Raw genomic sequence first — 25,697 nt, 5'->3', positions numbered from 1 at the left:
AGAATTTGGGATGTGTACTCCCCCCTGCCCAGACTCAAACTCATGTCCTCTTTAAGACTCTTTTGTTGGAGGTCAGGCCCAGATATGAGTTTAGTAAGTCTTAGCCTATGGTGGATGCTGCTACATGATCCAACTCTCTTTCCCACTGACTGTTGATCCTTCACACAGAACAGCCCAGACAGCTACTGCCCATCACCTACAGCCTATAAGATGAAACACGTTTGCAACCATTGACCTTCAGCATAGAATCCAATCCCCTTAACTCTTATCTCCTGCTGTTTCCCAATTCATTGCCACAGTCAATGGAACTGCTCACTGTCCAAATATATGCTGAATTTTCAGTCACTCTGCTGTTAAGAAACTCCTTACCTCTCTTTTGCAGTTTCACATGTCCATTCATAATCCCCCAAAACAACTTTTTTCCATCAGAATTAAGTTGTTTGAGGGAGCTTTTATCATAGCTCAGCAGTAACGAACCCGGCTAGATCCATGAGGATGCAGGTTCGATTCCTGGCCTTGCTCAGTGGGTTAAGGATCCAGCATTGCTGTGAGCTATGGTGTAGGTGGCGTAGGCTAGTAGCTACAGCTGTGGCGTAGGCTAGTGGCTACAGCTCCAGTTCAACCCCTAGCCTGAGAACGTCCATATGCTGTGGGTGCAGCCCTAAAAAGACAAAAAAAAAAAAAAGAGTGCCCATCATGGCTCAGCAGAAACAAATTTGACTAGTACCCATGAGGAAGCAGGTTTGATTCCTGGGCTTGCTCATTGGGTTAAGGATCCAGCATTACTGTGAGCTATGGTGGTCACAAACATGGCTTAGATCTGGCATTGCCGTGGCTGTGGTGTAGGCTGGCAGCTGTAGTTTGGATTCGGCCCCTAGCCTGGGAACCTCCATATGCCTCAGGTGTGGCCCTAAAAAAAAGGAAAAGAAGACCAAAAAAAAGTAGGTCATTTGTGCTCTAAATTCCCGTTGCACTCTATCTTCTATTACTTTTGAAAATTAAAGCAGATACAAATTTGTTCTGCAATATTAGTGCAATAAAATTACGTTTAATTCTTTTTTTTCCTCCAAATAAATGTATTCTATGACTGCCATGGGCTACACCTCTTGTAGGCTTGGTAAGAGTGGACGTTGGCATGATGGTTGAGGGCAAGAGGTCCAGAAGGCAGCACAAGAGGGGGCAAATCCTGGTCCCGCTACTTTTCCCCCATAAGTCCTTAGGCAAGAGACCCAAGTAGAGACCCAGCTTCTTTTCACCTAAGTGGCATCATCTATTAAAAGGACTTTAGAATGGAACCTATTTCAAAGAGATTATGTTAGCATGCATTAAAATAATATATGTAGAAAACTTGGAACAGGGTGAAGCTCAGTAGATGTCATTATTATTATCAAGCTTCCCTCCTGTTCTGTGTTGGGTCCCACAAGAATTTTAGGACTCAAGGAAATAAGAGGGTCTTGTCCTCCCTCTTTTGTGTCTGCCATCATGACCCTGGCTCCTCCTGTCATAGGATGCTACAGGTCAGCTGCCATCCTCTGCCACCAGCTGGGGCACAGCCCCCTTCCCTCCCCAGGCTCCCAGAGCATAGGAGCTTAATAATCTAGAGACCTTGCAAAAGTGCTGCCACCTGGCCCAGGGAGGACGGCAAGGAAGCAGGCAAAGTTTCCACCCTCAGACCATCAACCTGACCCCATCAGCCCTCCCCAGTTTGAATGCTGGCTGCCTAAGCCCCACCCACGACTTGCCCCTAGAGTGCAGGTTCTCTTGGTTGACCCTGTGGGGAGGGGGACTCCCCCAGAGTCAAACATTTTGGGGGTGGGTGGAAGAAAGCACATTTTCATTCTTTTGTGCTTTCTCTAACAGCAAAACTCAATGTCTTGTTTGATGATCCTGGCATATCTGTGCCCCACTGTGGATTAATGTGCTTCTCTCTCCTACTAGAAGGTAAGCCCCCTGTGGGTCGTAGTTGCATCAGATTCACTCTCTGGATTTCCCTTTGTGTTGTGCTCAAAGAGTCCTTATTCTTTGAGTATTTGCAGTGGAGGGAGGTGTGGATATTCTACTTCCCCTTTCTCTACAGCCACCCCCCACCCCCAAGCCACTGGGTTAAAATACTGTCAAGCCCTGCTACTCGTGGACGAGGCCAGAGCAGCTTCCCAGTCCCTCAGACGAGCCTTAAATCCAGGACTGGCCTGCCATCAGTCCCCCGCCCTTTCCTCACCTCAACTTAATGAGCAAATAAGGAAAGAAAATTAAAGCAAAAAAAATTAAACAGCTTTAGCTAAGATCAATAGAATTCTATAAAGCTCTGGGCTGCAGTATTGAGTGAGCCCAGAGTAATCCCCTGCATATTGCATGTTAAGTTAACTTGTAAGAGAAATATGCTCCTTGCTCAGCCTTGCACCTTCCCCTCCACTGTGAATGAGGAAGCAGGGAACACAAATTAAAATAATGTTGATTTAGTTTTTAAAGGGAGTGCCCAGGAGCATTTTCCGCATGGCCAACTGAAAACTCCAGCCCCAGACGCACAATGCCGCTGTCTGCGCAATACAAAGGGAATATTTGATACCCAAAGCTCAGCCCAAGAGTGGGTTTTTGTTTTGTTTTTGGCTTTTGTTTCCTTTACGCATTCCTTTGGATTTGAAATTTTAAAATGCCAGCTCGAAAATTCCTTTTGCTGCAAAATGTCTCTGCCCCAGTCCAGCAGGATTTCCTGGAATCCTTTGTCCTCACCCGTAGCAGAACGTGATCCAGATGCATTGCACATGGGAAGCAGGTAGGGAAGCTGAGTGTATATGCATAGGCACAGGTGTGGGTCACTATGTCTTTTTATCCACCTGAGTTCCCCCAGGTGATGGAGAGCTCAGGAAATCAGGCCTTCAGGTTTTCTTCTGGCAATTCAGCCTTCTCCTCAAGTCCAGGCTTAAATTCCAGTGGCATTGGAAGCCACTCAGGCCCATGTGATGAATCCTTGGGAACTAAAGGCTTCCATGGTCAGTCATGGTAGAAGGCGATCAGGGCTTAAAACAGGGGCAGAGGACTCAGGCAGACCTGTGTCTAACCCCTAACTCCACCTCTAATTAGCCACTTACCCTTAACTAAGTAATTTAACCTCTCTAAACACCAGTCTCCCATCTTTAAAACAGAAATCATAATGCCTCCCTTGCAGAATGACATTGAAGATTAACTCAGAGAAAGCACGTGTAGGGTCAGGCCCCCCAAGACTGCTGTTTTCTTGCTCTCTGTACAGCCCCTGCTGGACCAGCACCTGCTTCACATATACCTTACTCACCTGACTGACCTTCCTACATACTTGCCCCAGCACGGCTAATAATTGTTGTAACTTTAGATCAGAACACCTCCACCTGTTAGCTTGTAAAATGGATTGTGATGGGCATGCCCCTCTGATGGTTTCCCTGGTAACTGATGAGCCAGCCTTGCATCAGTTGCCCCTATAACTGGTGAGCCTGCCCCCATATTCTGCCTGCCGTCCGCTGGCTCCACTCAGCTGGGTGTTGCTCCAGGACCTTGCTTTAGACATGTAAGCTTCCCCCATCCAGTAAGCCACTGTTGTGTCTGTTGCTGACTCTGAGCCCTTCAGTCTTGAAGCTGGGTAAGTACAGGTCTTGCAGGCCTGCAGGGTGCAGCCGAAATTGGCAGAGCAGCCAGTAGGCTGAGAGAACTCCCTTGAGTGCAGAGATGCAGGAAATAAGGACAGGGGATGGGAAACTGCGAGGTGTCCACTGCGAGGTGGGACCTGAAAGTTCCAGAGATAATCCTGGGTTCACCGTCCACTAGAACATTAATTCATGTTGAACGTAGATTACTTTAAAAGTTTAAAAATATAGATCATCAAAAAGAAGAAGTAAAAATCATTCATAATCTTGTCAACCAGAAATAGCTACCATTATCATTTTGGTGTATAGCTTTCTGGGTATTTGTTAATTTGCAGAGATATAAATATTCGTTAAAGCAAAACTGGGACGATCCTGAAACACTTTTTATGTTATCTATTCTGTTTATTTAACAAAGAATCATGAACTCTTTCTATGTACTTCCTTGTCCTCCTACTTGTGTGACTTGTTAAGAATTGAATGATATTCCCTTGATCCAATATATCTCAATTTATTCATCTGGACTCCTTCCTGGATACTCAGGTTATTTGCAGTGTCCCCTTTATGAATGATACCGTGATGAACACCTTAGACATCTATCTTTGTGACCAGATTTGAACACTGTCCAAAAATAAGTCCCTAGGAGTTCCCTGGTGGCTTAGCAGTTATGGATTCAGTGTTGTCACTGCTGTGGCTCGGGTTCAATTCCTGGACCAGGAACTTTTGAATGCCATGGGCGCAGCCAAAAAAAAAAAAAAAAGAAAGAAAAAAAAAGAAAATCCCTAGAATTGGAATTTCTGGGTCAAAGACAATGGGAAAGTCTAAAGTCTACCAGGAAGGGAGCTAGAGATAATGACACAGTGGGAGCAAATCCAACACAGAATTTTCACAGGTACCTGACCTCCACGCTCCCGGCTGGAGCTTGGCCAGGACAGGGGTGGAGAGGTGAATAGGGCCCAAATTAGGTGAAGTGACCTGGGAAAGTGTTTTCATCAAAGCAAGAATAAGAATAGTGATGGTTTTCTATCCACTTTCGAGGGTTGTTATGAGGATCTAATGAAAGGATATTTGTGAAAATACTCTACCAGCAGCAAATGAAATTAGGGAGGAGTTGGTCTACAGGCAGCTCAGGGAAATTGAACAGTTTTTCCAAACCTCCAGAGACAATCTTCTCAGTGTGTGGCTTTGAGCTTTTCTGTGAAATGATATGAATTTCCAGAACATCAGCCACACCCGTGGTCCGATGTGAGTACAGAACACACCCAAGCCAAAGGTGCTGGGAATCCTTGCCCCTCTTTATTCAGGGTTGTTCACCCTGGACCTGCCTTCCTTCCAGTGGTGCACTCAGCTGCCTGCTCGAGGCATAAATTACAAATACCAGCTCCCAGAGCAACAACTGGAAGCCTCGTCCATCATCCATCTTACTCATCAGATGGAGGAAAAAAGGAAAGACCTAGGCATATTTGCCAGTTCTTTCAAGTCTTTTAGACCATTGGTGACATTTCCTGGTACCAAATAACTTGTCTTATAAAACCTGCGGGAAAGACGGCTGAGGCTGGGGTTCCTTCCTGCAGCCTGAGCCCTCAGTCTGGCCCATTGTCTGCTACCATCTCTCCTCCAGCACACCTCCTTGTGTTTGGAGGGTGGGATGGGGGTGGGAGGTGCATCAGGAGAATGCAAGAGTAGCCACAGAGAAATATGATGGCTCTGCCCTGGTCTGTCAGATCAGTAAGCTCTGGTTTGGACTGGATCCCAATTTATTTGATTCTAGAGACTCTGGGTTTGTCTACCCATAGGGAGCTTTGGCTGAATGAGGGCAGAGCTGGGTTGCTGCTGGAGAGAATGAGCTCATTCACAAGTCTGTAGAAGACATTTTCGCAGTGCTGGGGCCAGCGTTAAGCAGTGGGGATGCAAAACTATGAGAAGCAGCATCTGCCTCAGGGGGTGTTTAAGAGCTTCTGCCTTATAGTCAGAGAAGTCAGGGCCTGAACTCCAGGGCCACCACCTCCATATGGAGCACTGTGGTCAACTTAAGCAACGTTGCTAAACCTGTATAAAGTGGCAGAACGGCAGTTCCCTGCTCAGAGCTGTCATGAGGATAAAATGAGATGATGACAGTGTAATGGAATATATTGCAGAGACAGCTTCATTTTTCTCAACCACCTCTTTTGCACCTACTCATTTTGCACTCCTCTTCCCAGGATGGTATCTTGGGCTGAGCCCAGAGCATTGCCATTCACCCTTTGGGCATTAGAAAAGTCTCATTCTCATAAAATGACAAAGTACAGACAACTCTGATATTAAAACTCAATTTCTCATCTAGTTCTAAGTTCCTCCCTTTCCAAAACTCAGGCTTAACCTAGGCTTGGTCACCTGAAGTTGCAGATTAGTGGGTAGGTCTTCACTGTTAAAGCCCCTCCTCCAATTGCTTTGACCCCTTCAAGGTTGCTGTAGGAAGGAGTGGAGGAAGGTAAAGTTCCAAACTGGTCTAGCAGACTCACTGGTGCTGCCAAGATCTGCACAGCAATGTCTAAACCCTGGCTCTAGGTTTCCCACGGATGCTGCAGTACTTTATTCCAGATACTCCCTTGCTGGGACCTCTGACTCCTCATGGTACACAGGCTCTCAGGTGCCACCTCTATGTGTACACACCTACCCTCTCCCTCTGGGGTTGGCATTGCCCTTGAAAGGCATGGCCCTGTCAAAGGAGCTCTATTCATAAGACTATCCATGGGCTTCACGCACCTGCAGAAAATTCAGCATCCTTACCCCTCAGACCTTAGGGCTGTACATTGCATCCACCTCAGCCCTTTCTCCTCACTCTGCTACTCTTTCTTCTTTGGATTTTTCCAGTCTTTATGCCTCCAACAGCCAAGGGGAGCAGGTTATATCCTCTAAAAAATTCTCTCACCATGTCCACCCCCACAGAAGCTCAGGAAGTGTTAAGATATTTCTTCAGTAGTCATTCACAGAGTTCCCATTGTGGCCCAGCAGTAATGAACCCAACTAGTATCCATGAGGACTTGGGTTCGATCCCTGGCCTCACTCAGTGGGTTAAGGATCCAGTGTTGCTGTGAGCTATGGGATAGGTCACAGATGTGGCTCAGATCCCACGTTGCTATGACTGTGGCGTAGGCTGGCAGCTGTAGCTCCAATTTGATCACTAGCCTGGGGACTTCCATGTGCTGTAGGAGCAGCCCTAAAAAAAAAAAAAAAAAAAAAAAATTGTCATTCAGCCGGAGGGTGGGGCAGAGTGATGAGAGATATGTCAGCTCCCCTCTGACACACAACCCCAACCTGAGGGTTCACCCTCCAGGAAATGCATGTCCCTTCCCCAGGCAGCTAGGTTTCCTCCAAGAGAGCTTCATTCACTGTGATGATACTGATCATAGCTGACATACACCCTTCCTATGAGCTGGGCACTTTTCTCAGGATTCTGCGTATACAACTGCCTGGTCTCTATACAGTAACTCATTTAATCCTCACAGATTTTGCAGTTGAGCCAATGGAAGTACAAAGAGTTTAAGTAACTTGGCCAAAGTCTCATGGCTGGTATGTGGTCCAGTAGGGACTTGAACCCAGACTGTCTAGGTCCAGCTTCTGGCCTCAAATCACAATGTTCTAGTAACCCTCCATCTTTCTCTTACGTAGGCTGGAGACAAAGAATGAATCAAGGTGTCAGGGAAGATCTTAATCATCTAAGCATGGGTAGCAAATGTGTGTTGCACCAATCTTTGGAACGCAGAGGTTCTTATCACTCATTGCTCTCAGCTTTTGATCAACCACAATTCCACAGCCAATAGTCAAAGCCCCACTTAACAAACTGTTACAAATACAGATTTCTTAGAAATTTGCCAGCCATTTATTTACAATAAATGGAAGCATCCAAGCTCGCTCATGGTTTAGAAGGAAGAGAACCAGCCAGGAAAAAGAGCGTCATAATGCAGTACAGATGCTGTTGCTTGATTTTGTGTCATGAATTCCACAAACTTATTGGACAGACACCTGCTAACAGGCAGTTAGGGACTAAGGATAATGATCAAAACGGACGATGTCCCTACCATGTGCAAAGCTCCTGCAGTTGGAAGGGAAATCATCTTCTAGAAAGAATTTCTGTTACCTTTTGCTTCACAACAGACTACCCCAAGCTTATTGGGTTGAGATGACAACAACCATTATTTGCTCACATTCTGCAACTTGGAGAGAGCTCAGAAGGGATGGCTAAACTCTGTTGCACGAGTGTCTGCTGGCGGCTCTTAAGCTGCTGCATTCAGCTGGGGAAATATCCATGCAGGTGTCACCCGCATGTCTACGTGAGAGCCACTGTGCCTGGATCTCTCTTCATCAGTAGCTTACACTGGCTTCCTTAGCAAATCGTAGCTGGTTTCCAAGAGGGAGGTCCTAAGAGTATGAGACCCATTGTGCAGGGCTCTGATTGCATCCTGTTTGCTAATGTCTCATGGTCCAAGCAAGTCATACAAGGTCCAGCCCAGAGTCCATGGAAGAGGGGGCCACACAAGGAAGCATGGTTCAGTGATGGCCACTGATGGAACAGTTTGCCACAGAAGGCCTCCCAAGATGTCTGAATTCACCAGCAGCCTCTCCCACATAACTGACTGGACCTGGCTATGTTCCTAGCACCCACCCACCTTGTAGATGTTCCAATCCAGAGGGTAGCACTAAAGAGGGCCCGAACCAGAAGTGAAGGGGGAAAAATCTCTTCCTATCACATCAGAAATTTACCTTCTATATTATCACCTCTGTGACATCAATTTCAAGGTACACCAGCAGGGTCCCCATCTCAAAAATGACCCCATTCCCTGCCATCTTTCCATTATAACTTCACCCTTTGGAGGGGAACACACATTCCATGTCTGATTGGAATAGAGGTAACTTCATTTAATGAGTCAGATCCCAGCTGTGTGTGATTTGGTTTATAATACACAATTGGTTTTGCTTTTTGTTTTTTTGTCTTTTTAGGGCCACACCTGCAGCATATGGAGGTTCCCAGGCTAGGGGTCGAATTGTAGCTACAGTTGCCAGCCTATGCCACAGTCACAGCAATGCCAGATCCAAGCTGAATCTGTGACCTACACTGCAGTTCATGGCAATGCCAGATCTTTAACCCACTGAGCAAGGCCAGGGATTGAACCCACATCCTCATGGATACTAGTCAGGGTCTTAACTTGCTGAGCTGCTATGGAAACTCCATGATACACAGTTTTTAACAGGGTCTGTCTGAAGCCCTGTTAGCCTGGAGGAGATGTTAAGGGCAGTTCACACAGAATTAGTCAAATTCTAATTGGAGCAAAGTCTCAGAGTACAGGAGTGCATCCTCCCCATGGGTTGGTCAAGGACATGCTGGGAAGGGAAGTCCTCAGTAGATGGCAGGAAGAAGAAGTAGCAGGACACTGGGATGGGGAGATGAGGACCAGGGGTTGGACTGACTGCATCGGATTGGTGGTGAGGGTGGCTGAGGTACAGCACCGTCTTACAAGGAGTTCCTCCATCACTCTCCCTTTCCTCTGTTTCCCTAATCCCAGGGAGCTTCCTAGTGGGATACAGGCAGGAACATCTTGCTCTGAATTTCTCTTGTACCTTTTGTCAGTTAGTTCATTCTTTCTCCGCAGGGGCTCAGCTCTTGGAACTCAGAGCCAAGAAGAGGTTCCCCATTTCTCTGCTTTCCCCTTTCACATTCTTTCCTGAGGGAATGAATACAGAATGACTAGCCTAATTGAAAGGGGCAAAGGGCCAGAGAAATTAAGATGGGGAGAAAATTCTGTTGACATTTCCAAAAATTATTACCCCATCACATAAGAATGCAAAATCTAACCATACACTAAAACTTGCATTGGTCTCATCCCTTTGGATGGGTTCAACCATAATTAACAAACCCCTGTCTTCATAAATTCAGGAGTCTCTCCATGTATTTTTATAGCGAGAGTGGGCTAAGTAGGAGCTACCCAGCTCTTGTAGTCAAGATTCTGGCATCCAGGTAGGAAAAATGAGGTAAAGTCCTTTTGCAAGCAGACTTTCTCTATTGGCAACTGCAGCTTTTGCAGGAAGATAGGAAGTGACATGATCAAAATTGTATTTGGTGAAGATTAATCTGGCAGCAGCATATGAAGATGGTACAGAGGTGAGAGATCTAATAGTAATGTCCATGAATTATAACAGCGTCTAGGGTGACCCTGGACTAGGCATTTGAGGTGATCACTCTCTTTTCATCTTTACACACCTTCGAGGCCCAGTATTGTTTTCCAAATTGTGCAGATAAGGAAACTGAGGTCAAAGAGATGCAGACATTTGCCCCAAGGTTAAATTGCAAATAAGTAGTAGAGTCAGGATCCAATTCAGATCCATCTGACTATCTGTCTGTTCAGAGACTACTACAATAGCACGGATCAGAGATGATGAGTGCAGAACTAGTGCACGGAGGCAGGTGCGGTGAGGAACCTAGTGGAACAGAGGACCTGTGTCAGGGAAATCCAGAGGACTTGGTATCAGACCTGCAGCCGAATCCAAGTAAGCAGAGGCATTTCTGAGTCCCTCCTGCCTGGACGACCTGGCACAGGCATTGAACTACAGTGGCCCTAGAGCTCCGAGACAAGGAGACAAGTTGGCTGCTCCAAGGAGGCAGAGGTTCTGGGAGGAGCAGAATTCAATCCAGCTTTACCGGTGGTAACTTTATCATTCTGTTTTGTTTCAGGAAACTGATGAATCCTACACGTTTAATAGGTCTGGAACAAAGGGAATTATCCACCCATTTAATTCCATCTCTTCATTTATATATACCTTTATTCAAATAATCAGGGCGGGGGTGCAGAGCATTAACAGGGAACAGGAAATCCTGGGGAAGATATTTGTTACTCTTTCATAGAAATGGTAGTGTCCCTGTTAACTAGTGAGGCTAAGCCCAACTCATCCAACTCTTTGGGTTTCCACCACTTAGCATAGCCCCCTGCACAGAGGAGACATATAACACAAGCTTTGAGATCATGATGTTGACAGTGCCACCCAAGAGACATCGGGCTGCCTGGCCCAGAACCCTAGATTCATGGATGAGTTATGTGCCCTCGAGCAAGTCATTTAATGTCTGGGTGCCTCCATTTCCTCATCTGAAAGACAGGAGAGGAATGAGAATAACCTCATTGGGTCATTAATAAGTTCAATGAGTTAACATATAAAGGACTTCAAACAGTGCAATTCAAAAGTATTCTTCTTATTAGTCATTATTATTATTGTTATTAAGCACCTGGCTCCCATTAGGACCAACTCCCTTGTCTCCACCACAGGCTCCCAGTGTTGGTCCCAGGGACATGTGAGTTACTAGACACAGGGCTTTGCTAGTCCAAAGCTTAAGCTCGTGTATGGAAAGAAGCTCACAGTTTTCTGAACCTGCTTGCTTCCCACCTTTTTAGCTTCCCCTCCTGTGATACTGCTTGGCTCTATGCCTAGACTTAGTTTGTGGTGGTGCTTGGAGCCTTCCACTCTGAAAATGTCTTTATTTTTGCAGGCACCTCCTCTTCTCCTGGGACACCTTCACCAACCCCTACTTTGAACCTCTCAATCAAGCTGATAAAAGTTACTTCAGCTGCTTCCAACCTCTCCTGCTAAGTGGGCCCTTAGATGCTTCAGGAAAGTACTCAGACTTTCCAGGCAGACAAGAAAGGAGGTAAGTGGTGGCTCTGACCAACATTTGAGGGGAGTACCCAGGAAACACCCTGTCTTGTACCCCCAGGTGCCACTCCTCCCCTTTGAACTTCCTGCCAGCAGCTATTTGATCTCCTACTTTTGAGAAAGCCATGGTCACATGGTATAAGAAGTTCCATCCTCCAGCCACCTACCTCTCCATCAGTCGTCCTCACACTTGTCCCTACAATCTGGATGTCTCTTTGCCTTGGCTGAGGTCACCCCTCAGGTCATCCACCCTAACTCTTGAAAGCATTTTTCCCTGACTCATTTCTGCCCACCCCTGGTCTTCCTGCTCCTCTGGTCATATCCATCTGATGCCAACATACAGTACTCATGCCAACTTGAAGAGGCTTACCATGACCCCACAGACCTATTCACCCTGCATCTTAGTTCATTTTTTCCTTTTCTGTTGCAAACCCTTGGATCTAGAAGTGGTCATGTCTGCAGAGATAACCTCCTTTCTCCCATTTCCTCACCAAACCCCTCTCTCTGTTTTCCATCTTGTAGCACTACTGAAAATGCTCTCTCAAAGGTCTGAAAAAACAAACAAAAACTGTGATGTCAAAACTAATAACTATTTCCTAATCCTTAACCTTCCAGACCTCTCAGAAGTATGTATCTACATTGAACACACATTCCTCCTTCAAACCCTGTTTTTTTATTGGTTCCTTGGTGCCTCACCTCACTGGTTCTCCTGCCTCTCCAGAGTCTCTTCATCTCCGTTCTTGGTGGGCTTATTCCAAGGCCCAAGGCTCTTTCCTTCCAGGATCACATGTCAGCCACTCTCCAATCTGAAGCCACCTACAGGCTATCACTTGGCATTTGACAACAAGATCCAACCAAGATATCTCAAACTTAATGAAAGCCAGGTGGCTTTCCCACTTAACATCTGTGTGTCTTTCCGTGGTACTTTGGTTTTGGAGCAACTCAGCTTGCAGTCTGGGTTCACCAGTGACCGAGCCCTCTCTGCAACTCCGCCATCACTCAAATACATGGGTTTGCTAAGGATTTCCTTCCATTTCCCCTGCTATCACTGCCATCCACCCACTTATCCCTGGATCGTCGAAAACTGGCATCTTGGGAGTTCTCACCGTGGCTCGGTAGAAACAAATCTGACCAGCATCCATGAGGATGCAGGTTTGATCCCTGGCCTCTCTCAGTGGGTTAAGGATCTAGTGTTACCGTGAGCAGACTTAGCTTGGATCCCGCATTGCTGTGGCTATGGTGTAAGCCAGTAGCCCCAGCTCCGATTTGACCCCTAGCCTGGGAACCTCCATATGCCATGGGTGCAGCCCTAAAAAGACAAAAAACAAAAAGAAAACTAGCATCTCCCTTCGCAGACTGCCCCCAGCCCCAGTCAGACATAAACTCTGTCTTTGATGCTTATCAAATGACTTCAGCCATTCAGGTCTCATCTCCCAAGACTGGAAGACAGGGGTGGAATTCCCTTCACTCAGCAAACCCAGCATGGAGCCATGTCCACAAAAGGCACTTTGGAACTGCTGCATGAATGACTTATTATTAGCTGTGGCCCAAGACATGTCTTTTACAGTAGTTGTTTCCAGGGCAGTGATTACGATGGGTCTCTATGCTCTCTTTTTCCCTGGAAGCAATGGTCCTACTGCTCCATCAACTTCTAGACTCAGTCTGACCATTGCTGATGACCTTTACTTAGTCCTTAGGCTCCCCAGTTTCTCTTGCCACTCACTGTAAACATCTTCTGGTGTAGCCTGTGATCCTTTACTTAGCGGCCAGAACTTTCTAAAGGCAGGGGCTCTATCGATTTTGCCGGTACTGAATGGAGACGTGTATGTGTGTTTAAAAGGGTGATGATATCTAGGGCCAGCACACCATTTAAATACATATGCTCTGATTATTCCTCCAGTTATGGTAAAGTTCTCAATGCAAAATAACATTATGTTACATTTTTCTGAATGTTCCTCTTTTGTGTGTGTGTGTGTGCAAGAGGAACAAATTGCTTTCAAAAGAAAATTCAAGTTGGAAAGATCTTAGTTTTGCAACCATTGGCTAAAAATAGAAGACTGATTAAAGACAAATGTGCCCATGAGTCCACAGGAGGTGATTAAGGAGTCACGCTCCTCGCCCTCAAGGAGGTCATTACCTTGAAGAATGCGGCAGCCTCTGCAATTCCTAGTAATAGTACATATTGACTATCTCTGTTTTTGAAATCCCTTCCCTTAAGGATGTGGCACGTCCCTCAAGGCCACCAAGCTCTGCGCCAAGGCCCACCCCACCTCAGTGATGAAGGCTATGACCTGTCAGCTGCTCTGAAAGCCTGACTCCAGGCTGGCACTTGACCTTACAGTGGTGAATAGTGAGACTCAGTCTTTAAGGATCAAATATTCACAGAAGGTGAAAACAGGTGTCAGTGACTTCAAAGGAGACCACGGACCTGAGGCAAAGAGCCCAGCAGGTACCATTGGCTTGGTATGATTCCAAAGACTCAGAAGTGTCAGTGGACCAGCAGCAATGTGGCTGGAAGTGATCTCTACTCTGATACATGGTAGCCGAGGGACTTGGAGTAAACTCTGTCCCCAAGTCTCAGTTTCCTCACCTAAAAAACATCTCCCTTGCAGGGCTGCTATAGGGATGAAATAACATCGAACAGGATTTCAGTGCTTATTTTGTGCCAGGCATAACTCCAAGCATCTGCATCCATTAAGTCATTTAATCCTCTCAACAAACCTCTGAAACAAGTAGTATTATGATCCCCATTCTGCACTGGAAGGAAATGAGAAACAAAAGGGTAAGTAGATAGCCCAAGGTCACCCAGATAACTGATAATTACTCACAAAGCCACTTAGCACTGTGGAGCAGTGACTCTAAATTGTTCACATCAATAGAGGAGACCAGCTTGAAGGGGGTGACGTGGTGATGACATTGGTGACATCCCTCAGTCTAGGATAAGAAAGGGCAGTTGGGCAAAGATCACCCCCTGTCGTAGCACAGGGTAATCTACTCAGTACTGTGTAATAACTTGTATGGGAAAAGAACCTCAAAAGGAACGGATATATGTATATGTATAACTGATTTACTTTGCCGTGCACCTGAAACTAACACAATTTGGTAAATATGCTATATGCCAATAAAATTTGTTTATAAAAAAAAAAAAAGAGAAAGGGCAATCAGGCACAGGTCACCAACTGATGTATCAAAGTTCGCTGATTTTTTCCTTCCTCTTAATGCAGTTGTATGTGTGAATGAGTGTGTGTGTGAGTGTGACAGACAGAAACGAGGAGGCTTGGGGACAGGTTGACACTCTCCAGGTGTCTTTATCCCCTCCATACCCACTTCCCCAGACCCCTCTGCCTTCAGACATGCACAGGTGACCAGAGTCTTAGGAAAAAGTTTGTTTCATCCTTGACTCTGTCTTCCTGCTACCATTCCATTTTTTCTCTTCCGAACTAGCTCCAGTCTGATTTGTTTTATATTTGGGGGTGGGGGTGAGGGGCTCAGTTTAGGTCTTGTTGGGGAGGAAAGTGGTCTACCACTTTATAAAACTTTAAAAGTCACCAATGAACACATACTCTCCACATAAGGATCGTTTAGACCAGCCAGGTTTTTGAGAAGAGTTGGGTAGCAAATAGTTGAAGGTTATAGTCTCTGGGAAAGACCTGAACTTAGTCATGAAGTAGAGGTCTTCATTCATCTTGCAAACATTAACAAGGTGCCTGTCACGGACTAAGAGTCAAAGTCACCATGAAGGGATCCCAGCTCCCCCTGGGGTTTACAGGGTCGTGGGAAGACAAACAGGGGAAGATCAGTGCAAGGCTGGGATACAACAGATGCTGAGGCCAAAAGGAGGTGCTGAAGCCTTGTGCCCATTAAAGCAGCAGTGAAACCATTAGAACACCTGGTTTGATCCTTTGCTTCATATTGCATTCACGGCAGTCCCGCTAGAAATGATCCTACAACTGACTTCTCTCACGCTCAGGCTCTAGACGTTCTCCAACCACTTTCACAGGACTGATTCCAGTTTGTGACTCTGCCTCCCTTGTACCAACACAAAGAGTGAAAGCCTGATATTGGCCCTTACTTTTTTTTTAATTTTTTATCATTTATCTATATATATATTTTTTCTACTGTACACCATGGTGACCCAGTTACACATACATGTATACATTCTTTTTTCTCACATTATGTGTTCCATCATAATTGACTTTTTTTTTAATTTTATTTTTTGTCTTTTTAGGGACCACACCCACAACATGTGGGGGTTCCCAGGCTAGGAGTCAAATCAGAGTTGTTGCTGCCAGCCTATGCCACAACCACAGCAAAGCCAGATCCTTAACCCACCGAGTGAGGCCAGGGATTGAACATGCATCCTCATGGATGCTAGTCAGATTCTTTTCCACTGAGCCACGATGGGAACTCCTTGGCCCTTCATAGTTTTCACTGTCATCATACTGGGATTTGTCTTGGATTCAATACTGTAGATAAACACTTCCTGAGACACAGTAATAAATAACCCCTGAGGTTTTCCTTCTGTCCAGAGCAACTCTGAGGGACAGGGGAAGGTAATAGACTGAAGAGTAAAAGTCTCCAGGGATGGGTCAAAAGGGGAGCCTTTTTTTTTTCTTCTTTTCTTTTTGTAAGGCAGAGCCCTGTGATGGGATTAGTGTATGGGAGGAAGAGACTAGAGCCCGCCTGCTCTCTACCTGAGGCACAGTGAGAAGGCTGCTGTCTGCAAGCTGGGAAAAGAGCCCTCACCAAACCCTGAACCTGCTGGCACTTTTTGGTCTTCCCAGCCATCAGAACTGTGAGAAATAAATGTCTGTTGTTTAAGCCACCCAGTATTTTTTACAGAATCCTATGGGAAGGGGAGGAAATTTCCTCCAGATAAGAATTAGGATCTGCGGAGTTCCCATCGTGGCTCAGTGGTTAACAAATCTGACTAGGAACCATGAGGTTGTGGGTTTGATCCCTGGCCTTGCTCAGTGAGTTAAGGATCCAGCGTTGCCGTGAGCTGTGGTGTAGGTTGCGGACGTGGCTCGGATCCCGCATTGCTGTGGCTCTGGTGTATGCCGGTGGCTACAGCTCTGATTAGACCCCTAGCAAGAAATGGCAAAAAAGACAAAAAAAAAAAAAAAAAAAAAAAGAATTAGGATCTGCTGTGGAAAGAACTTGCAAAGTGGCGAATCTTTTCTTTAAAATTTTTTAATTTTTTAATTATTTTTTTGAAAGTGGTGAATCTTTGTACTGTTTCCTCTTGCCTATTTCAACCTCCCATCAAAGGCCTCCTTCCCACCAGCACCCAGAGTCAGGCCCCAGATTTGCTGGACTTTGAGGGCTGAGCACCTCTGAATGAGGCTCTGATTCACCAATGTAGGAGGTTCAAAACTTGGGTCCTTCTGAGAACAGATCGGAACTGAACTCCTGCTGGTGACAGGGCTGGACGTGGCTTAAACAAATGGCACTAGGAGGGTGGAAAAGCCAGGGGGTTAGGGGAAGAGAGAGAGGAAATCTCTCAAGACTCCCTCCTGAAGGTGCCCACCTGCCCACCTGCCCCCGCCCGTAACCAACAGCACTTCATTTCCAACAAAATATGAATCAAGAGAGAGCGTTGGACACACAGGGTAATGAAAATCCATGATTCAACTGTGCGTTCATAATTATTTCATAAATAAATGGCTTCTGGAGAGCCGCATCTGTCTCCCACCATGGAGCGTATGTCTTTCATTAATGGATCCCAGCCTTGCCCAGAGCTGGCCCACGAGCCCTGCTCACGGCCGCCACCTCCTCTCCATCACTGTCCACCAATAGGCTTTTGTGGTTCAGAAAGAGCTACAACCCCACACTCCTCCCCAAGACGGATGGCTCGTCAATAACATTAGCAGGCATTATGGGCCGCATCGGGGTAGAGCAGGATCAATACAGCCGAGTAAAAAGTCTAATCAGTTGACATGGCCATCCTCAGCAGGCCTAGCATTACAAGAAATGAGTTTTTGTAAGGAATCAGCGTTGGAGTGGCTTTGGGGCCCCACACCCAGGTGTCCTAAGATTTATGACTTTGTGTCTAGTTGGTCAAGCAAGGTTGGTGGGAAAGAGTAACATGGGAACTGGGTTAACGGCCAAGCAAATATGGGACCTAGGCCACTCTTCTGAAGGGCCGGAGGCTTCCTGCAGCACTGCTCCCCACAGGCCGGCCTATCAGCAGCTCTGACACTCTCCCACCCCCAGGGCGGCTCCTGCTGATCTGGGGATGGTCTCTTCTCCCGAGAGGGGCTTCCTAGCCCAGCCCTCCTCCTCCTCTCCTTTCGCCCGGAGTATTACCCTCAGCCAGAGCAGAGAGGAAGATGCAGCAGATTTTTCATTTTTATGGACTCATGCTCGTGGGTGGGCATTCAGTGGCATGAGGTGGAAGCATCAGCACCAGCCTTGGTTAGGCTCAGTTACTTTTGAGGCAACCTACCAAGCGGGTTTCTCCACTGGGCTGCCTTCTTTCTCTTCAAGGAACAGCCCAGAAGTACTGGACCATGAAGAGAATTCCAGTCGTCCCAGGACAGCACTCACCAAATTAATCTCACCTCTAGTGAGCTTGGACCAGCCAAGAATGACGGAATATAGATCCAGTGTGAGGGAATAGTGTGGGCAATTCAAAGGGATGAAAAAATGAAAATGGTTGCTGTTCCCCATGTTGCTGCTGGATAAAGGGAGGATACAGGCAAATGCAAAAAAGCTATTTATCAGGTAGGCTGAGATACGAGTGCATTCATTCGTTCTCATAAAACAAGATATTGAGGATCTACTATGTGCTGTTTGAGGTACAGAGGTAGAGCTGTAACCGAAAGAGACAACGCCCCTGCCCTCAGGGAGCGTACATTCTTGTGGGGGAAGCAAACAGTAAACAGTTACACTAAGTGAACAGAGAGTGTCAGGAAGATGCTATGGAGAAAAATAAGGCAGGTGATAGAGAGGGCAGTGGAGATGAAAAGGAGGCTGCTGCTTTGAATAAAGATAGTGAAGGAGGCACATTTGAGCAAAAATGTAAAACGAGGCAGAGAAAACAAAGAGCAAAAGTCTTGAGGAGGTATATCCGTGGTGTGTTTAGGAAAGAGCCAGTGTAAGGAAGGAGAGACTGGCAGGAGATGGTGTTGAGAGGGCAGAGCCTGTAGGGTCTTGTAGGCAAGGATTGTGGATGTCTTCCTATCTGTGGAGGAAAAGTTTGGAGTGGAGGATTGACATGACATATTTTTATTTTATCAGGACCCTTCTTGCTGCTTTATGAGAGTAGTTTGGGAGGCAAGTTGGGGAAGAGATGATGGATTCAGCAGTCGAAAGAGTACTAAGAGGTAGCAGGGTTCCGGATCACAGAGATTTGTTTGTAGAGCAGATGAGGGATGTGAGAGACAAGCCAAGGAGGAGGCCAGTGTTTTGTTTTTTTGCCTGAGAGACTGAGTGAGTGCTGGTTTCTGTTCCTCAGATGGGAGCAGATTTGGGGGCATGTTGAGTTTGAAATGCCTGTTAGTATCTAAGCAGAGATCAGAAGAAGTGGCTCTGTATTCAGGCCTGGAGTTCAATGAGAATTCTAGACCAAAGAGATAAAGTTGGAAGTCATCTGTGAAAATGTTTAATATCATATGCCTGGATGAGCTTACCTGGAGAGAGAGCACAGAGGGAGCAGGAAGCTAAGGGACTGAGGACCCTGACGTACTCCTGCAATGGGGAACAGAAAGGTACAAAGGATCCAGCAGCAAAGACTGGGGAGGGTGGTCAGGGAGGCAGTGAGGATTTGAGCAAAGTGTGGTGGGATCACTCCAGAGGGAAACTTCATTTATCTGGAGGTGGTCAGAGTTGAATAGAGACCTTGAAGGATGAGATAATTGCAATTAGATGTGGGGGAGGAGGAGGAAAATTTGTCAGGAAGTGAGGGTAGAGTGAGAGAGGAAGGAACAGGAGGAAGAGATGGTATGAGAAAAATAGCAGAATATCCAGCTAGGCTGGCACATGCAATGTATGCGGGGTGAGAGAAGAGCCCAGAACAGTACAATCTGGAGCCAGATTCTGAGTGAACATGAACAGCTGGACATGAAGGGGAAGTTATGGCAAGTTGCATCCAAACCACATTGGCAGCCACCAGGGAACATGGAAACCGTGTCTATTCCCCATCTACTTACCAGGTAAGATCCCTGAGATAAGGTGCCTTCTACATTACATTGAATACCACCCACTAATCCATTCCCTCATTTAACTAAGAACCACCGCAGGAAATGCCTGTGTGATTCCCAGTAAGTCTAAGCCCTTGAAAACATAAATTACGGAAAATTTAAGGAAAAATTAAATTGCCAGCTGTATGATATGAGTCAAGTCTCTCTCTTTGCACACATCCCTTTCATAAATCTGAGCTAAAGCTTCTTGGAAAATCGGGTGCATTTGCCTGATGATTTATCCCATGAAGCAAGTATTCACATATTTGTTTCTTTGCCTCAACTATCTACATTGATTTTGTTGTACATTCATCTTACATTGTATTTTGAAGACCCAGTGATAGTCAGTTCTGCAGTAGCTTTGGCCAAAAGCAATAATGTTCTGACCTGTGAAAAAATCTTGTTGGGTCTTTGGGGGAAATAAAGGCTTATGGAACAATGTCCCCAGGGAACTTAAACTCATCGGGGAGAGAGCACACGTAGATGCAATAAATGCTCTAGAAAGAAGAGCCTCGGAGTGGGGAGACATCAGGGATGAGGGTAGCTGGGAAAGCAAGGAACCTAAACCACCAGCCTTGGGAAAGGCAGAGTGGCTGAGGGGAGAAGTGATGACACCGTGTTGCTGGATGCCCGTTCAAGTCAGGGACCATGTTAATCACTTTACAGGAAAAATAAGCCTAAGAACAATGCTGTGAAGTGAAAACAAAGCAGGAAGGTGAAGTTCTGGCCCATAGAAGTGTAGCTTTAGGAGAGTAAGGCAGGCTTCCTCTGCAGGTCTCTGCCCCCAAATCCTGTGGAATCTGGGATAAAAACAAGTTAAACAATTTTCCAAAGCTTCTTTTTATTTATTTATTTTTATGTTTTGGCTGCACCTGTGGCATGCAGACATTCCCAGGTTAGGAATCTAACCTGCACCATAGCAGCAACCTGAGCCATAGCAGGGACAACACCAGATCCTTAACCCACTGGGCCACCAAAGAACTCCTCAGAGCTTCTTTTAAAAGATGTGGTACTCATCTGCTAGACGACAATTTGCTGTGGAGGTAAGTTGTAAAAATAAATACAACAGTTCAAGCTAATATGTGGTTAAGGCCACAGGTGCAATCAGTATTTCAGAGAGGGAATATCCCTGAGCCTTGTGGCAATTCGCAAACACACCCACACACACACCCACACCCACGAACCATTGAACGACTACAGGAGTATCACTTTTCCCACTACTCCATGCTATGATTTTTTTTTTTTTTTTTTTTTGCCTTGATTCTTCAAAGGAAGATGGCTGGCCAGAAGGTGGGCTGGACATGACTTTCAATTTAATCGCCACTGAACAGAGAGGCCCCACAGGCTCTAGAGCACCACCCCCCTGCTGGGAAGCTCAGCCCTACAACATAAGCTAAAAGACAGGGACAAATCTCTCATTACCTAGACAAGTAATTGAAAGCCACACAGGTGTGAAGCAGCACACCTCCTGTTAGAATCCATCTGGAACAAGCTTAAAATTAAAACCAAATTCTGAAGAGCCAAAGGGTTAGTCTGATGAATATATTCCCTTCTGGTTTGGCTTTGCAAACTAGACCCAGTTGGTCTGGTTTTGTTTGGGTTTCTAAGTTCAACATGTATGTCTAAAATTCAGTGACCTTCGTGAGAAAAACAAGAAAGTCCTTTGGTAATTGTTGATTGCAGACAATTAAATGAAGATGGATGAGAGGTTCAGATTGGGCCCATGCACTTGCTTTGCTGTAGGGGGAGGAAAACAAATATATGTGAGTCCTAAGCAGGTTACCTGGCTGTTCTGTTTATATCTACTTGACTCCACACTGATTTGGGTTCTGGCACCCCTAGGTCTCCCCAGAAATCAGCAGAAGGAACAAAATCTTGCCCCAAGGGAGGCATCACTGTAGCATCTTTATGGAGCTTTTCAATTCTGTCTACTTGGGAGATAAAGGAAAGAGCATTTAACCCATTATAATTTGGAGAGGAAAAAAGTATGGGAGGAGGAAAGCAATAATGTGATCATTTCTGCCTTCCAGTGGAGGATGGGGGGAGAAGTCTTCATGAGTCTTTTGTTGGGAGGCCATGGTGAGGCACTCTTTGAGCCTGCTCCATGTTCTCCACATTCTATCAGGATTAAGCAGACATAAGGGAAGAGCCAGTTTTTTCTGCATAAGAAACAAAAGGTGTCCTACGTAAGCAGACAGGTTGTTCTTGAAAGACGTGGTGGGGTGTGACCACCACATGGACCTAACACGAAGTGGGAAGAGATAATATGCGCTTTCTCTTGCTACTATAACAAATTACCACAAACTCTGTGGCTTAACACAATGTAAATTTATTATCTGAACATGCTGTAGGTCAGAAGTCTAACAGGGTTTCACTGGGCTAAAAATCAAGAAGTTGGCAGGGCTTTATGCTTCACCAGAAGCTGTGGGTGAAAATCCACATTGACACTTGTGGCAGAATTCAATTTTATGAGGTTGTAGGACTGAGGTCCCCATTTCCTTGATGGCTTTCATCCAAGGTGGTTCTCAGCTTTTAAAGAAAGCTGGTTCCTTCCCCACTTCCTCCATCGTAAAAGCCAGTTAAGATGCCTGTCCCCTGGTGCTTTAATAAAACCCTAACCTAGGTAGTACTGTGAATGGGGTTTTACAGATGTAATTTCGTTTACTAATCAGCTGACCTTAAAGAGCGGGCAGCTATATTACCAAAGTGGGCCCAATCTAATCACTTGAGCCTATACAAGCACAGAAATGTCTCCAGCTGGAGTCAGAGAGATGTAGCAGAAGAGGAAAGCAGAGGGTAGATAAGGAAGATAAAAAATCAGAGAGCTCTGACATAGGAGAAGAACTCAACCATAACTGGATTATGTAGTCTGTGCATTCTCGTCTATCATGCTTCTGATTCCAGGTCTGACTTCCTCGAGCAACAGTCTCCATGTATCTTTACAGTCTCTCTGTAACTTCGATCAGCTATGGGGAGATTCCCTGGGGCCAGGCATCCTTCTGGAAGGATTTCTAGTATTAACCTAATGACACCATTTTTGCCACCCCAAGGTGTGACCATTTCCCCACCTCTGTGTTGGAGCTACTGAAGGAATTTTGTCTTAGAGACTCTCAAATATCAATAGCAGGTATATTTTAAATGGCTCCTCTCCTTAAACCACACCAGCCTAAGGAAGTCCAACCTTTGCCTAGTGTTGATAGGCAAACTATTTAACAACCAAAATGGCCCAGCACTGATGATCTTGATGGAAACCAGCCCCAACAACCCAACAGCCATGTTGGTACATCTAAGCCAAAGATGAACCCCAGCCCATGGGAAAGGGCTTCATTCATTCCTCTTTCCAGAGGTTGACTACAATTCCTCACATAATGAAATCAGTGTCTTCCAGATGCTTTGCAGTTCATTGCAAGAGAAAAGCCATCCTTCTAGAGATGATGCTATCTGGAAATTTCCTGTAGTCACGTTCTGAGAGGGCCTTTGGAGAAGGCCTCACAGTATGCGTGTGTCTTCTTTGCTCAAATGGTTGGAAGTCACAAGGGGGAGGGGGCATAGGTCCCAGAGAGATCAGCCTAGGCAGGATGCAGGAAATCTGGATTTTCAGGAGCACTTATGATTCCAGGTGGGATGGATCAGTTTAACACGTCACCTTGGCTAGGCTATTGCCCTCGGGTATTCAATCAAAGACTAATCTAGGTGTTGTGGTGAAATTGTTTTGTATATGTGATTAATTCTCTAGTCAGTTTGCTCTAAGCAAGATTATCCTAGATCATCTGGAGGGGCCTGACTCCATCAGGTGAAAGGCATTAAGAATAGGAGTGAAGCAATTCCACTCCATCAGGTGAAAGGCCTTAAGAATAGGAATGTGTTCGGATGCATCTGCTGGTGTCTGAGCTCCAGCCACCCTTCCCGACAGCCTGTCCTGTGGCTTTCAGGCTGGTCTAACCAGCCTGCACAACCACATAAGCCAACTCCCTTCAATAAATCTTTATCTATATATAGATTTTTATAGACATAAAAGCCAAGTAACCTGGGGGAGGGTGTGCCCTCCCCACTCCTGCAAGCCCATTGAGCAAGCCTGTAGAGTCTCTCCTGGTGGGGGTGGGGGTGGGGCGTGGGGGACATGCACTCCAAGTTGGAGCAGGTGAGTGAGGATGGGGCCTGCTTACTCCATAGTGATGACTATAACAGCAGACACTCACAGGTGCTTTGTGTGTGCCAGATTCTCATGGCCAAGAAGTACTATTATTATCTCCACTTTGGAGGCCTGAACCTGAAACAGAGGTGAGCATGCGCTCAGGCAGTGGTGGAGCTAGCAGCCAGCCCTGAGCAGCCTGACTCCAGCATCCACAGCAGTGCCCTGCTTCTGCTCTGGGAACTGTGACATGGAGCCTGTGGCCGCTATCCTTCTCTTCAGCTTCAGTTACAGGTAGGAATCTGTCTCGAATGAAAACTCCAGGCTCCATGGTTTTCTCTTGTAAGATTTCCTAAATTTTAGGCCTCAGACATGGTTGTTAGACAGAACTCTCGTAGCTTTTCTGGTCCTTCATCATGTTACCAAGCTCCTTGGGTCTAGTGATTGAAGTTGGAGGATTATTGGAGGAAACTTAAGACATTCTAATGCACTATACTCTTGCTGGTTAATTGTGTTACAGTTGATGGGCCTCAAAGCAACAGGGTCAGCATGAGCAAATGAGTGAACTATCTAGGTATTTCTTCAATAAGCCCTCCTGGGAGTTGGCTTCTTGATTTGGTGCACATGGATCTGAGGGACAAAGCAGGCTGGGGAGCCAGAAACACTCAGCCCAGAACAAGCCTTTGTGGCCAAGGTCAGGTCCTATGCAGTAATGGTCATCTCCAGTTCTTCCAAAGAGTCAGTGTCACCAAGAAGTAAACCCCAGGAAGCAGGGGTCCTGGTCCGTCCCCTCCTTGCTTCCTCGAGGCCCATAGTTGAACCTCAGGCCAGCCCCTCCCAGGATGGCCTGGTGTTAATTATGATGCAATCCCCCAGCCATGCAGCCTCAGCAACAATTTCGGGAGTCAGGGTCCATGTGCAAGGCCATTAACACTAAACATGTTTTAATCCATAATTGTGCGAGATTTATTTAATTTAGGGGCTTTATTTATAGTTCGATCGGAATTGTAATGTATTTTCAGCTCTCCGCACTGGGATCTGTCAATTTTTACGGCATCTTTTAATTGTGTTCTTCCAGGCCAGGTGCAAGCAGTTTTCCAAAGCAAGCTGATCAGAGCAGCCCTCCTGTTAGGTGGGGGGCGCAGCCTTGCACAGACAAGACCCCGTGCCCCCAGGAGGGCAGGGACACTGATGCTGGGTCCTCAGTCCTCGGAGAGCCCCAGCCTCCCACCCAGCCCAGCCTCTCCCCTCCTGCTCTGTGCGCTGAAAAGGAGCTTTCAACAGTCTCTCCACCCATACCATTCTTTCCCTTTGTTCATCCTTTTGCTCATTTATCAAACACGTACTGAGCACTGACTGTGTACCAGGCCCTGTGCTCAGGTGAAGAAGGCAAAAACAAATAATCTGGTGGCTCAGCCTATGGGGAGCTGAGGTGTCCCAGGAGGAGACAAAAAAATCATAGGCTACCTAGTAGCAGACATGGAGCTCCATGCTCGAGACTTAAGGGCAGCACCTCAACTTGGAGATTTGGAAGGATGAGTCAAAACATGTTTATCTGAGTCATTTGAATGACAATAATTTGTCCGGTAGCAGCAACATGGAGAAAAGCAAGTTTGTCAATATGGCAACTTGGTCCAAACACCTCCAGCTTTCATGCTGTCTTCAATGAGAACTTCTGCTAGGGAGGAATGCTGGATTTAGGGAAACACGAATATTTCTTACCCTTGTTTCTTTGTGAGCATTGGTAATTGTCAAGCACCATGGGGGCCCTTTTGCAACCCTTTATGCATCTTTAAGCATTTAGTCTCTTTTTTCCAACCTGTTTCCTTTCAAATCACATACTGCCACAAGCTATGAGTGTTGGAGTAAAGCACCGGAAATTGAAGTCAAAGAAAATGGAGAAATGAAACAAGGTTCTGCCAGCTAGGAGCACATGCCAGGAAGGACTAATTCAAACATAGCTAGAGGAGAATGCGGCCCCACCTCTGTGCGAAGACCAAGGCACTCTATAAAGACAGGCCCCCATCTGTGTGATTCACTTAGGCATCCTTGGAACCTAGAACAGTGCTTGGAACACATAGTCATTAATGA

At 46.1% G+C, this 25,697-nt stretch overlaps 2 long non-coding RNA genes across 2 annotated transcripts in view; both read left to right on the top strand.

Moving 5' to 3' along the window:
* On the top strand, window positions 3,487-14,330 carry LOC106509164. The gene is made up of 3 exons (XR_002335864.1): window positions 3,487-3,610; window positions 11,128-11,286; window positions 13,510-14,330. It is a non-coding gene; the product is annotated as an uncharacterized LOC106509164 (long non-coding RNA).
* LOC110255485 overlaps window positions 23,715-25,697 on the top strand; it is a 50,038-nt gene continuing 48,055 nt past the window's right edge. The window contains exon 1 of the long non-coding RNA XR_002335854.1: window positions 23,715-23,900. This is a non-coding gene — a long non-coding RNA (uncharacterized LOC110255485). The remainder of the gene's footprint in view (window positions 23,901-25,697) is intronic.

This window comes from Sus scrofa, chromosome 1 (assembly GCF_000003025.6).
Source record: "Sus scrofa isolate TJ Tabasco breed Duroc chromosome 1, Sscrofa11.1, whole genome shotgun sequence".
NCBI lineage: Eukaryota > Metazoa > Chordata > Mammalia > Artiodactyla > Suidae > Sus > Sus scrofa.
This window is presented reverse-complemented; position numbering and strand designations above follow the sequence as displayed.